The sequence below is a fragment of the Mus caroli genome, chromosome 14 (assembly GCF_900094665.2).
Source record: "Mus caroli chromosome 14, CAROLI_EIJ_v1.1, whole genome shotgun sequence".
Classification (NCBI taxonomy): Eukaryota; Metazoa; Chordata; class Mammalia; order Rodentia; family Muridae; genus Mus; species Mus caroli.
This window is the reverse complement of record NC_034583.1, coordinates 86,326,726-86,341,901: the sequence shown is the minus strand read 5'-3', so window position 1 is coordinate 86,341,901 and position 15,176 is coordinate 86,326,726. Positions and strand designations below refer to the sequence as shown.

The 15,176-nt window shown below is 36.0% G+C and overlaps 1 pseudogene; it reads right to left on the bottom strand.

Moving 5' to 3' along the window:
* LOC110308997 overlaps positions 1 to 15,176 on the bottom strand; it is a 37,033-nt pseudogene that overhangs the window by 18,517 nt on the left and 3,340 nt on the right.

The following is a 15,176-nucleotide window of genomic DNA, read 5'->3' as shown; positions in this document are numbered from 1 at the left end:
CTCTCTCTCTCTCTCTCTCTCTCTCTCTCTCTCTCTCTCTCTCTCTCTCTCTCTCTCTCTCTCTCATCTTAGTTGTCTCATAAAAACTTTAGGTATGAAACTTCTGTTCCACATCAGCATTGCATTGGAAAATATCTACCACAAGAATTGATTGAACCACAACTCTTAGGGTCCTGAAAGGCACAGTTGTAGTTCAGGTGAGTGTCAAAAGCCTACAGAGATCCTGGAGAGGAATGATCAGTATAGGAGTTTCTGAATGTCCCAAATGGAGTCAGGGAGTTACTCTTTTCACCATTCCTCAACAGCTTTGAGTGTTGCCCCACCAAGATGTAGTGTAGGCCAACTTCTCTGCTTTTTAATCAGTATTTCTTTAATGTTCAGTCTCCAGGGTCATGTGCAAGTAGTATGTTTTGCTTTTATCTTGTAGTCTATTGTTGCATAATTTTTAAAGAAAAAACAAACAGTAAAGAATACAGTAACTGGCATCACACTGCAGTCTGCATTGTTTACTTCTTAGAATATCAAAGGCATAGCAGAAGATTTGTTTGTGATTTTATTTCTGCCATATCAGAATTGTCAGGCTCGTCTCACAAGCTTTACTCTGAAATGCATTTCCTTTGCAGAATGCACACTGAGTCTCAAATTAACCTTAGAAGTATAAGAGAAGCAAGTAATTTGTCTTTAATGGTAAAATTACCTTTGTATTCTCTGAATAGTTAAACAAAACATTATTTTAGGGTTTTATATACATTTCTGGCCTTTTTCTTCTCTCTTAGATCTTTGAGTGGGATAAATTTCTTTCAAATCAAGATTGTCTTTCCCAGTCCTCCTTGGTATTGGCTTGATTTCAGAGATAATCTTGCAATTTAGTCCCTGTTGCCCTAAATCTTATGATTGTGTTGACTTAGTTTTCCCCATGTTGTGATTGCTTAAAAACATTAGCATCCCTGACCAGATTCATTGGGCCTTTAACACCACCAGTAAATGAAAAGCAATGTATATGACAAATGGTGATTTCACGTACGTGCTCTATGATAGATTTAGTAGGAAGGATCTAATCGCCGTTGCATTGGAGTACTTATTTTCTTAACATGAGTCCTGCAGTCATGAGTCAAGTGTCCCTTTCTCAGAGCTTTGCAATATCTAGGTTTATTATTAATTTGTAGAAATGATAGAAGAGCAAAAATATTTTAGAGGATGTTTCATATTCAATGTATATATCAATACAAATTTTTATATATGTTGATGATGCTTGTCTAGGGTATTATTTCATCAATAATGTAATCTGGTATTGAGAACATCTTCAAATGTTAACCAAATTAGCAACCTGAACAAAACCCTTTTCTTGGGTTTTACATTCTTGTAAAAGCAAACTAAGGTTTTCAGACAATTTTCCAAACTTTTTATTTAAAATTCAGAAACTATGGTGAAATTGAACAATTTTTATAATATTTCATACCTGTCTTCTTTGAACTTATTTTCATGCCATCAATGTCCATTGCCATATTTTCTGTTACTAATAACATATCATTAACTTATGAACAGAAGCAAAGCATTTTGTCTCACAGACATGGAGATTACAGTTGATACTTTGCTTTATCACATTTTCTGAAACAATGCAGAAGTAGCACGAAAAAGTTCTAGTACAGTATGAACCAGTAATTCTTACATCATTTCCAAGAGCAAGAGAAGTAGTTTGGGGGGGGGGGTTTCCAAATCTTCTCAAACACATTTGCATGTTGACCTAAAGACATCCTACCAAGTGCCACATATTAATGTTAGAAGACTCATCAGGTACCGCATCATCAAGTTTCTGCAACTTCTCAGTAATATCATCCAATAGCATCATCCTAGAACTTCCAAAATCCACTCTTCAATAAATAGAGCTTTGGGAGACATTCAAATCCAAAGCCTCACTGCTTCCTACTGAGACATTTTTCAGTACATCATTCTTTCCGTCTGAATTATATTTTACATAAATTACCATACTCTGGCTATTCATGAAGGAATTTAGGATATTTTCACTTTGTACTTATTCTTTACCAAAATGTTCAAATATGAGAAAGATATGTTTTTAATGTTCTTCACTTAAAACTCATAATGAATATCTGCTTAATATAATTTTAACATTTTGAAGAGTATTTCCAACATTTGCCAAAGGAATTTGCTACATTTAAAATTTTTAACAGCCTTTGAGTACAAGTTTAATTTTTCCATAGTATAATTTATTCTTGTTTTCAATATTGCTTTTTAATTTTATTCATCATACTGGGTGTTAGGGAACTTACTAGATTTTGATTCTGTGTTTTTAATGACTAATAATATTGAGGACCCTAGAAAGCATTTATTGTCTGCTTATATATTTTCACTGGAGAAGCTAGATGTATTTAAGTTTTCCTTTTGTTCCTTGTCTCGCTATTAGTGAAGGCCCTATATTTACAAGGTGGGTTTTATAAAGCATTTGGTTATAGCCTTCAGAACAGCAGGAAAGCCCTAATGAGATTATGCAATAATAATAAGATCAATTCCAGCTCTTTATTATTTGAATATGTTTTCCATATTAAGAAGGATGGTGGGACAAATTCATTACTTGGCTTCTGAAAGCTAATATTCAGCCCTATGGCTCTGTTCTTTTAGAGGGAAGGCAATTAGCTGAAGATATGTAGCTTGCTCAAGATCACCCAGCAAGTTATTGGCATCGCTGGAATGTGAACACATGGGCTCAGAGTTTCCCATCTGTTGCCTGGATCATTTGGCTGCTTTTCTAGAAGTGGGTGTATATATGTATATTTATGTTGCATTTCAGGAATGAGCAAAAAAAATGAGACTTATCTATTGCTTCAAGCAGTCACAGGGAAATGAAATAATATGTGTAATATGTGTGTGTGTGTGTGTGTGTGTGTGTAAGTGGTATGTACTAGAACATGAAGACAATTGTAAAATTAAACAAAATGAAGACATGTCTAACTTATTAAGAATTCAGGCATAAGATTCCTTACTATTTCAACATAACTACAGCAATACTATTTGATTTAAGGCCATAATTGTATTTTATCTGGGCACTAAAGACAAGAAAATATTGAAGATTAATTTAGAGCTTCATTTCCTTGGTTACCCACCTTGAGTGCTGAGAATAAACACAAAAATAAGAAAGTAAAGTCATACATCTATGTATTACTTTCAGACACATGTATCTATCTATATTCTGCTTCTTCAAGAATGCTGTTATTGCTTCAGTAACACAAAAATTACTTGGGAGAATAACCTCATTGTACAAGTGTAGACAGACTGACTCAACATCAGAATTACCTAAAGAGATATGTTATAAATGTGCTGTATTTTAAAGACATATAATTATATTCACTTCCCACCTACTTCATCACATAAACCTCTGATAAAATACCAATTCAAATGATATGATGATACCTTTGAACAGTATTTGCTGAAAATTCCCCTTATCTTTCACTAGTCCAGAGTAATTTTTAGAGAAATTTTCTATAACATTTATATCCATTCTCTTTAGAATATAATATATTTTTAAGAGATGTACTTTATGAGTTTAATTTAACTGTTGAAGAAATGGTTCAGCACTGAAAAGCTCTTGCTGTCCTTTCCCAGAGGATGCAGGTTCAGTTTATTGTACACATGTCAAGTTGCACAAAACTGCTAATACATGCAGTTCCAAGGGATCTGATGTCTTCTTTTGGCCTCTGCAATCACTGTACACATGAGATTCAAATACTCTCTATTCATGCGCTATCTAGGATCAAGTTTTGGTCACTCAATCGGGTTCTTTCTCATGGAGTATGCCTTAAGTCAGATTAGTTATTGATTGATTATTCCCACAAGCTTTGTGACACAACCACACTATCATATCTTGAAGGTTGTATACTCTAGGTAAAGGTTTAATGGATGGCTGGATGTTAACATATCTCTTGTGATAGCTGGCAGAGTTCTTTCCTGTGGCTAAATTTCTGATTCATAGGGATGAGGGTTTGTTGAGGCACTAGCTGGACATCTCCATGCCCAATGAGTTATTTTGTGTTGTTTTCGGGCTGTGTTCACCCCTATAGTCTTGGTAAGAGCCCTGGATGTTTGGAGATTAGAGAGGAGCTTCTTTGGCAAACACCTCAATTATATGTAACCCAATCCCTGTAGGAAAGTTTTGTTTACTGACAAAGTCCCATAGTTGGGACTATGGTTTTCCCATTATTTTACAAGTCTGTTTATATTGCCTTTGTGTATGTATATATTATAGGACATTTCATCATTTCTTATCCATTAAAAATGGCCTTACAGAGAAAGTTGGCAATCAAAAAATGATTCTGGACTATAAAAATGATTCTGCACATTGAACAAGCCTTAAGTTTAATGCTGTTCTTGAGTTCATAACAAGTTTGTGCCACCCTGAACTATCTAAGGCTGTCTGAAAACAAACCAAAAACAATGAACAAATGAGTAAACAAACACATAATATGTGCTTGATAGTTAGTAATCTTCTGAAACAATTTCAATCTATAAAAAAGACACAGCGTTGAATGGGTAGAGAATGGAGTATGGTTTTGAAAAGAGTGAAGAGAGGGATGTCTATGATCAAAACCCATGACATTTACAATTAAAGCTGACAAATTATGATGTTATTCTTGTCCCTGTAGAATGGTACAGTTTAGATGGTGTTGAAATATTTGAGACGTGTGTTAAGGATCGGTCATAGGTCCTTGGGTTTATAGTCACCCCAACTCTACTCTTCCATGTGATTCCAGACCACCAATGTCAAGCTATCTGCCAACTGCCTCATGCTGCTGCTGCTATAGAGCTTCAACCAATCCTGCTGAGGTGTTTGCCCTGACATGGTGGACTGCCCAACTCTGGTAATGTGCCAAAATAAACCTGTGTTCCTTTATGCTGTTTCTTATTAAGTATTTAGATGTAGAAATGGGAAAAAATTACTAAAATAGTGAGTTTTTCATCAATCTTTTCATTATACTGTGAATTATATTTTCTAATTTTACATGCTGGTATCAACTTCAAATATTTCAAGGTGATCCATCCACACAGTTTAAATTAACCGATGAAAGGAAGGCAAGGGCTTATTTTTTTGTGGAGTTACAGCACTGTACTCAGGATGATTTGGCAGCAATGACAAGTGACTTAGCATATGACACTTTGAGGCCAAACAGCTTCCAGAGAGAATAGGATTCCACTTTTCTTCCTGTGAGAATGGAGGTTACAGAGCCTCAAACAAGTGACTTTCAAGCCTCAGGCAGCTAAAACTCAAAGAAACAGAAGGTAAGTGTGTTTGGCAATGATGCCTGCTAAAGGCTTACAATGGCACTGGAGGTAGGCTATTTTTATCTTCCTCACTGTCTGCTGTTCTCCCTGGAGAGCCACTTTCTTTTTCTCTACCATTTTCTATCCAAGAGAGTTAATAGGACATACAACATCAATAACACAAGTAATCTGTGATGTAGCCATGAAACTCTCTCCTAACACTTATATCTAAAAGTGAAAGTGTAATAAAATAGGATTCTAGAAGACAAATGAGAGGCCAGCAGAGTTAGAAGAGCTGCTATTAATTGTCTATAGTTAATACATGGATCAAATATATGTACTTATTGTTTGTCACTTCAGAAAATATGTTTAAAAGGACAAAATACAGATCCCATTCCCAATTAAGTTATCTTGAGAAGTGATGAAGATGCTTACATCACATAGGAAGTGAACTATATTTTGTAGTATAGATTGTGCAGAGTGTGTTCCACAATTCTCCTGCCTTGTCATTATGTTCTTGTCATCATGATGCCATCACTTTTTTATCTCCGCAAGCTGAAATCTTTTGCATTAGATTATATGTTAATTTATATGAGATAGTCAATCTTTTCTGTACTTTGCCTTATACTGAACTTTATGCTTCCTTTCACAAAGTGAACCTTTTGCTTTATTAGGTATACAATTCTAAATTTACCACCTTTTATAACTGCATTTAGATAATTGACCATTTTAAAATCTTTATTTGTTTACTTACTCAGTTTACATCCCACTCACTACATCCCTCATGGTCACCCCCTGCCACAATTGCACCCCCATCCTCCTTCCTCTTCTTCTCTGAGCAGGTGAGATTCCCCCCACCCCTGATTATCCTCCACCCTGGCAAGTCAAGTCTCTGCAAGGCTAGGCACATCCTCTTCCACTGGGGCCAGATAAGGTAACCCAGCTAGAAGAACATATACCACCACCAGGCAACAGCTTTTGGGATAGACCCTGTTCAAGATGTTCAGGACTCACATAAAGACCAAGGAGTGCATCTGCTACAGATATGGAGGGATTCCAAAGTCCAGCCTGTATATGTTTATACAGATTATGAATTTAAATATTATGAATGCAGACAATATTTTATAGCCTCTGAGTTTAATAAGTAAGAGATAATATGTCTTCATAGATATGCTGCATCTACCATCTTGTTGGTAAATTGTTGCGCCCACCTTGTCCAGCAAGAAAAGACGCAACATGGTTGGATTCTTCTCAACAGCCTTTCTTTATTTCAGGAACAACTCCATGCTACGGGGGAACCCCGGAAACCCCAGGAGGACTTCCTATATCCACCCCAGCACTGGGGAGAGCTATGTGTCCTCCTAGGATTCGTCAGTCTGTTGGCCCCTTTGATATGTAACACCCACTCAGGGCGGGTTGGCACCAGATTCGGGCTGGCGCCTGCACAATGGCACCAGTGTACTGGAGGTTGGCGCCATATTTTGGGTGTGTGGCTGCCTACAGTAAATACCTTACTGTATTTCAGATTGGTTGCATCCTTAATTTTGCCTAAACCTCTGAAGAATAGCATACTTGAGTGGTCCAACTAGCATACCTGTCCCAATAAGAGATGAGCAAAGGCTATTCCACTGTAATATTTGAGTGGTAAGTGTATACATTGCTTCACAGCAGCCTGCCAAAGAACCTACTGATCACAGCCTATTGCTCTCATTTTCTTTTCTCCAGTACCCCCCCCAACACACATAGACATATATACCCACACAATGCTCCTGCACATGCACACTCACCTGGACTCATGCATACATGCACACACACACACACACACACACACACACACACACACACACACACACGCATGCACATATGTATGCAGAGAGCAAAAGTATTATTTTATTCAGTTTTTTCAATGTGTAAGTGCTCTTTTAAAAAAAAAGATTTATTTAATTATTATATGTGAGTACACTGTAGATATCTTCAGACACTCCAGAAGAGAGGGTCAGATCTCATTACAGGTGATTGTGAGCCACCATATGGTTGCTGGGATTTGAACTCAGGACCCTGGTAAGAGCAGTCAGTGCTCTTAACCACTGAGCCATCTCTCCAACCCGTATAACTGTTTTTATGTTTCTAAATTAAAGATACATTTACAGAAGTAGTACTGTAAAATGTTTCACATTATGTTCAGTGACACATTCAAACAAACATGACGATATTTTGAGCAGAAATAAATGATTTGAAAGAGAAAGAAAAGTTATACTGTAAATTAGGTACTTGGAGAAAATATTTCTGTAAGCTACTGTCCTGTATTTCACTGTAATGTCCTTTCGTTTTAAAAAAAGTGAATTCATAAAATGTATATTTTATCATATGTAATATCTTGTTTCATATTTAGGTATATATACATATGCATAGTCTGTAATGACTAAATTTAATTAGCATTATATCATGAAATTGCCATTTTTGTAATGAGAAATTTTAAAATTGACTATCAGAATTAAAGAATATAGTACATTGTTATTAGCTATAGTCACTATGTTGTAAAGAAGTGTTGAATACACAATTATATGTAATGGAGATTGAATTGATTTTTTTTTTCTTAACACGTTTATAAACCTCTTCCTCTCAGTTTCCTTTTAACTTTGTTGGCCTCCAACTATGCGTCTATGAGACCATGCTTTTTTATTTTCCCCATTTCTCAGGTAAATCATGTAGTTCTTACCTTTATCTTCTTGGTTTGTTTCCTATAACAACATGCCTTTGTTTAGTTCATGTTGTGTCACATATTTACCACTAGAACATCACATAGAATATTTTGACTGATCTCTAATTCCCTTTAGTTCATTCATCTTTAGTCTGCCGCACTGAACATTTGATTTTCACCCTGATGCTCTCGTTTGTGCCACACCATCATTTGGAACCTTGTAGCAGTCGGGTTGCTCTTCAGATTTTCCTACAATGTGAATATATTTGTGTTTCTTTTACAACACTCATGGCTTCAGAATGCATTTCTTTTTATCCCTGAATAATAACTGTTTCATTGTTGAGATTTCTTACAATTTATTTACTCACATTCTGAGGGACATGTTAGTGGTTTCCATGTTTTGTTAACTATAGACATATCTGCATTGTTCATAGATGCTGTCCATCCACGTTTATTATTTTTGGGTTGGTAAAATGTCTAACTTACTTTGGTCAATACCAAGGAGTAAGACTGTTGAATAAAACAAAAGAAGTTTGTTCAGTTTGGTAGGAAGATGTCAATCTGTCTTCTAATGGGTCTGTATGACTATTCTGCACTCCACTCTTCAACAAAACGTGAAAATTGTTCAAGAAAAACACACACAGAAATAAAACAAAACAAAACAAAACAACAACAAATAAAAAATTAAAAAGCAATTTTCTCTTTGCCTTCCTGTCATTGTTCCTTTGTTTTCACTTACATTAAACATGGCCTACTGTAAAGATTTATCTGTTATTTGTATATTTTGTGCACTGCTCATATTAGAGTTTCTTGCAAACAGAGTTTATTTTTTATTGTCTTGGTCTCATTTTTTTGTGAAGATTTTTCCTTTTCATTGAGATTAATCTTATAATTTATTTTATACTTTTAATGTATTAAATATTATCACTGTACCTTTTTTTCTGTTTTTATGTCACTTTCTGGGAGTGTTAAGGTTCTAAATATACGATTTAGATTTGGAGATTATTTTGAATTAATTATTTGGAGAATGTGAGTACTATATGTATATAAATGCATTTATTTGCATGTGCATGCCTAGTTGTTTCTGGGCTATCTTCTCCCCATTGCATTTATCTTGTTTTTATGACTCTGTTTAAGCAACTACCTAACTTAATACTACTCAGTTAATTTGGAGATGTGTCACTGTATATTACCAATGGAGTAAGGCTTAGGCTTAGACAGTGCCAATCTGTAACTCTTGCTTATGCTTCAATAATTTATATGTAATTGTGTCTTTTCCCTCCATCTATATACTTTATTGATCGTTTGTTCTTGTCGGTAAAATACCTCGTTGAATTTTGATATGGATTGCATAAAGTATCTAAGTCAAGCCAGGATAAAATGACAGTTTGATTCTTAATAATCATAAACAGTACAAAGTTTTGTTTTTATTCTATAGTTTGTTGATTTATCAGATACTTATAGAATTTTTTTCATATCAGCATTTTATAGGTTATTTTACTTGTAAATTTAAGAGATTATGAAATAAAGTCTATCTCATAATTGGAGAAATTAATTTTCTCAGTGTCATGCTCCATGAATCATTGCAAATCTTGCATGTGAAATGTGAAGCCTCTTGGTTTCCAGTGACAAAGGGAGGAGAGTACAAGTTAAACTTCAGAAATCCCCAAACTTTCTTTCCTCTTACAATTTGTCTATAGTGTTTGCATTGTTATAAAAGATGATGTGCAGAAACCCTATGATTACAGGGAATGATTCAAACAGGTTGACTTTGAGAATGTTAACTAATATGTTCCTAGAAGGACAAACTTAATTTTCAATTTGATAGCTCTACTAAAGCCTGTATATACTCTCTTAATTCAAACAGACTTAAAGGAAACAATGTGGTAGATTAAACCCAATCAGAATAAATTAAGGACATATACCATATATTTTAATGTATATTAACATACATGTTAAGGAAATTAAATCTATTTAATATAATGAATATTAAATGTTCATAAAATATAGTGATTGGGTCATTACTTAGTTGTTTAATTTTTTTCACATATTTCCCATAGCAATTTGGATATAACTAGGTTACATATGCTTACTGTATAACTTCTTCTTCTTTCTGTTTCTCAGCTGTGGATTGAAATATTTAAAGTTATTTAAATAAGCTTTTAAAGTCATAATAAATTCAGTAGCGAATATCATTATATCCATATACCATATATATTTGCATATATATATATTTGTGTTTATATATGTTTATATGTATACATACACACATATATATACACACATCTATATGCATGTATGTGTGGTTTTGTTTCCTACTTTACCATAACTATAGTAAATAAAATTTTACTCAATCCTATGTAGCAGTAGTCTTTCTTTAATAAAGGTACTATGCTCCTTTATGCTCAACATATACTCATTTATTCCATTAATAATCCAAGATATCTTTAAAATGATAAACTTAAAATAGGGATGTTTTGAGTGACATAATAATGTCAGATCTGATATCTTTCCAATATAAAACATATGAAAATGAGATGCTAAAGTATGCATGTGCTTATTCCAAATAATTTTATCTTATTTGTCGGGGTAATGCCTACTGAATGCAAACAGACTGACAACGTCTAATCCACGGCGTTGACTCTTGAGGGTTTTCCTTGATTTCACACATGATGTGAATGCTGGATGACTCATTTGATATGATTGAGCGCCCTTGAGGAAGGTTGAATAGAGGAGCTCAAACAGAGAAGACAGAATCCCTATAGCCACACAGGCTGCTGCATTTTAAAAGCTAGAAATATTTTTCCACACAATTAGCACAAAATCACATTGTCAGAGATTTGCCTTCAGGTCATTAACTAATATGTTCTGTAACAACTTGCACAGAGTGGATTGAAAAGAATATTTTTTTTCTTCCTGAGACAGAGCTGTGACTGATACAGAATGAAAGCATTCTCAGTGAAATTCTTTTGGGAGGATTGTCTTCTCAGGGTTTCATTTGCAACTCTGGAATGACAATAAAAGATATATTTTTATCACATGTATTTTTAATACTTAAAATCATTAAAATACATTTATTTACTTATTTGTATTTCATTTTACTTTTTTCAAAAAATGTTATACAATTATATATGTATGATCTCTTTGTAAAAAATTACATATATTAATGTAGAATTTTTACTGTGTTCAGAAGGACATTTTTAGGCATTTAATTTTTTAAAGGCCTAAACAAAATTAGGTAAAACACTATTTAGAAGGAAAATTATGTAGAGTTATAGGTAAGCTTTGAAAATATGAAAGTTGATATTCAATAGAGTACTTGAAGTTCTAGCCAGAGCAATTCGAAAACAAAAGGATATCAAGAAGATGCAAATTGGAAAGGAAGAAGTCAAAATATCACTGTTTGCAGATGGTATGATGGTATATATAAGTGACCCCCAAAATTCAAACAGAGAACTCCTAAACCTGACAAATTAATGGCCTTTTTCTACACAAAGGATAAACGCACTGAGAAAGAAATTAGGGAAACAACACCCTTCACAAGAGTCAAAAATAATCTAAAATCCCTTGGTGTGACTCTAACTACGGAAGTGAAAGATCTGTATGATAAGAACTTCAAGTCTCTGAAGAAAGAATTTTAAGATCTCAGAAGATGGAAAGATCTCCCATGCTCATGGATTGGCAGGATTCATATACTAAAAATGGCTATCCTGCCGAAAGCAATCTACAGATTCAATGCAATCCCTATCAAAATTCCAACTCAATTGTTCACTGAGATACAAAGGACAATTTGCATATTCATCTGGAATAATAAAAAACCTAGGATAGCAAAAACTATTCTCAACAATAAAAGAACCTCTGGTGGAATCACCATGCCTGATATTAAGCTGTATTACAGAGCAATTGTGATAAAAATCTGCATGTTACTGATAACAGTGACAGACAGGTAGATCAATGGAATAGAAATGAAGACCCAGAAATGTACCCACACACCCATGGTCACTTGATCTTTGACAAAGGAGCTAAAACCATACAGTAGAAAAAAGACAGCATTTTCAACAAATGGTGCAGGCACAACTGGCAGTTAGCATGTAGAAGAATGCAAATCCATTCTTATCTCCTTGTACAAAGTTCAAGTGGATCTAAGACCTCCACATAAAACCAGAGACACTGAAATTAATAGAGGAGAAAGTGGGGGAAAGCCTCGAAGATATGGTCACAGGAGAAAAATTCCTAAACAGAACTGCAATGGCTTGCACTGTAAGATCAAGAATTGACAAATGGGATCTCATAAAATTGCAAAGCTTCTGTAAGGCAAAAGACACTGTGAATAAGACAAAAAGGCCACCAACAGATTGGGAAAATATTTTTACCAATCCTAAATCTGATAGGGGGCTAATATCCAATATATACAAAGAGCTCAAGAAGCTGAACTCCAGAAAATCAAATAAACTCATTTAAAAATTGTGTACAAAGCTAAACAAAGAATTCTCAACTGATGAATACCGAATGGCTAAGAAGCACTAAAAAAATGTTCAACATCTGTTGCACCCACCTTGGCCAGCAAGGAAGACACAACAAGGTTGAATTCTTCTTCTTCTTTTTTTTTTTTTTTTTTTTTTTTTTTTTTTTTTTATTTATTTTCAACACCTTTTAATTTTCCTTGTCATAAGATTTATGTGACAAATCATTGACTACACAGACACAAAACAACCTGATTGCTGTATCTGTTTGAGGAAATTCCATTCTGTGGTCCAGGAACATGTGTTCATCTTTTGTTTTCCAGAGGTACTATGGGCCAAGCAGTATTTTGAGTAATATATAGCATTTCTCCTTCCAACATCACTTAATGGATATCATGATAGATAGAACAGAATACCAGTAACTACTAACAGAGGAATCTATTCTACTGCACGCTTCAAATCTATAAACAATGAACTTTAAACTTCTATTCTACCTCGATGCTGCTACGGGGAACCCTGGGCACCCAGGGAGCACTGCTTATATGCACCCCAGCACCAGAGAAGGCTCCGTGGCCCCCTGGGATTGGTCAGTCTGCCGGCACCTAGTTTGCATGTACCTGCTCGGGAGGGGTTGGCAGCAGATTCGGGCTAGCACCAGGGCAATGGTGTTGTTTACCACAAAGGCACACTGGAACCCGTTGCCATCCTAGAGTTGGCTTCCTACATCTCACTCTTTTTTGTTTAATAAAATGAGGCTGGTCTAGGCCTGGGCAAATCTGTCCATCGGCCATGGCTCCTGTCTTAGGTTGATCCTCTAGCATCACAGCCTTACCTGTCATAAGGTTACCCTATCGCCTCCAGGCCCCTTGTCTTAGGTTGGTCTGTGCACGAAGAAAGTTGCCTGTCTCTGGATACTGTGGATCTGTGTGACTACAACTGCCAAATGACCTAAGGCGAACTCTAAATTTTTTAAAGAGGCCAGCCAAATAATGGGAGATGCACCATCTTCAATTGCCAACAAAGCATGGTAGATCACTGCTTTATGCTGGGCATGCTCTCTTTTTAGTCGATAGCCAGATGCAGAAGACACACCCCAGGAGGACCACTGCTCCCCAGGCCAATATTTCTGCCCACTCCTTAAAAAAGGAGAAGGCATTGGTGATCCAGGAGGTGAAGTCTCCCAGGGTGACAGGGTCGAGTCGAGTGCCGTTGAGTTTGGCAATCTGGAGGAGCAACTTTCTGGACAGCTGCTCTGCCTTGGCTGACCAATTTCCTTTAAGATAAGAAATTTTCATGTCAGCCTTTCTGCTACCCAAATCAGATATTCTTTATCCTGTGGAAAAACACAAACAGCTCCCCAAGTTCTCAAAATAACGGGATCTGGGCCATACCATTTACCAGTTAAGACATCTTTCCATTTTACATCATATTGAATTACAGGCGAGGTCATGGCATGCCTGTCTGCAGCCGAGTGACCATGATCATTCAAAATTAAAAAAAAAATAAGGTAAATAAAGCTAAAGATAATTGTTCTTTGGGTGCTTGTCCATAGGCAATTCCATCTTTTTGTTTTTGTAACAGTTCTTTCAAGGTGTGATGTGCTCTTTCCACAATACCTTGGCCTTGTGGGTTATAGGGAAGGCCAGTGGTATGACTAACTTGCACAGTTTCGCAGAAGACTTGGAAGGATGTTGATGTATATGCAGGTCCATTATCAGTTTTTAAATTAGCTGGTTTTCCCCAAGCTTCCCATGCATCTAAGCAATGGCTAATAACATTGCAGGTTTTTTCACCAGACATAGGAGAGGCATACATGATTCCTGAACAGGTGTCAATAGAAACGTGGACATATTTTAGTTTTCCAAAAACTGAAACATGTGTAACATACATTTGCCATATTTTTAGAGGGATCAATCCACGAGGGTTAATCCCAACATGGGGAGGGTAATGAAACTGCATGCATTGTGGGCATTGCAATACAACAGTTCGGGCTAAGGCCCGGGAAATATTAAATTTTTGCTGCAATGTGGCAGCAGGGACATGATACAATTGATGAAAACCTTTTGCAAGCTCTAATGAAGTAACATGAAAAATGAATTCCATATGAGTACTTGCATCTACCAGGGCATTCCTTTTAATCAGAGGGCCTGGCAGAGTAGAATGAGCCCGAATATGCTGAATAAATATTTACTTTTCCTATTCCAAATCATGTTTTGTAATTCTAACAAAATGGCACATACAGGGCTGGTAGATTTGATGGGTCCTGCAACTTCCAATGTTTTTACTGCATTCACTACATATGCTGAATCAGACACTAAATTAAAGGAAATTTCAAACCTCTTAAATACTTCTAATACGATTTTACATTTAACTAGTTGCGGGGTGCCAGGATCATAATGAAATAAAACAGGGTTTTGAGAATTAACCACATAAGCACCAACACCTGTTTTAGAACCATCTATATAAATATCCAATGCGAGTCTACACAGGTGAGAGTGAGGACCACAGAGGCAGACAGCTTCTGGGACAGGCGGGAGCCACAGAGCCGCTGAGGCAGCACCCTTTTGGGACCGCAGACATCCTGCACCCTCCCAGCTGGAAGACAGTGGTCTGCCCTGCACAGGAGCCCTCTGCCTCAGNAGCAGGGAGCACATCTTGGATCCAGGACTACACCGAACTTAGGAACTTAGTCTGCACAGCTGAGAGAGTGCACCACAGAAGCTGACAGCTTCTGTGACCTG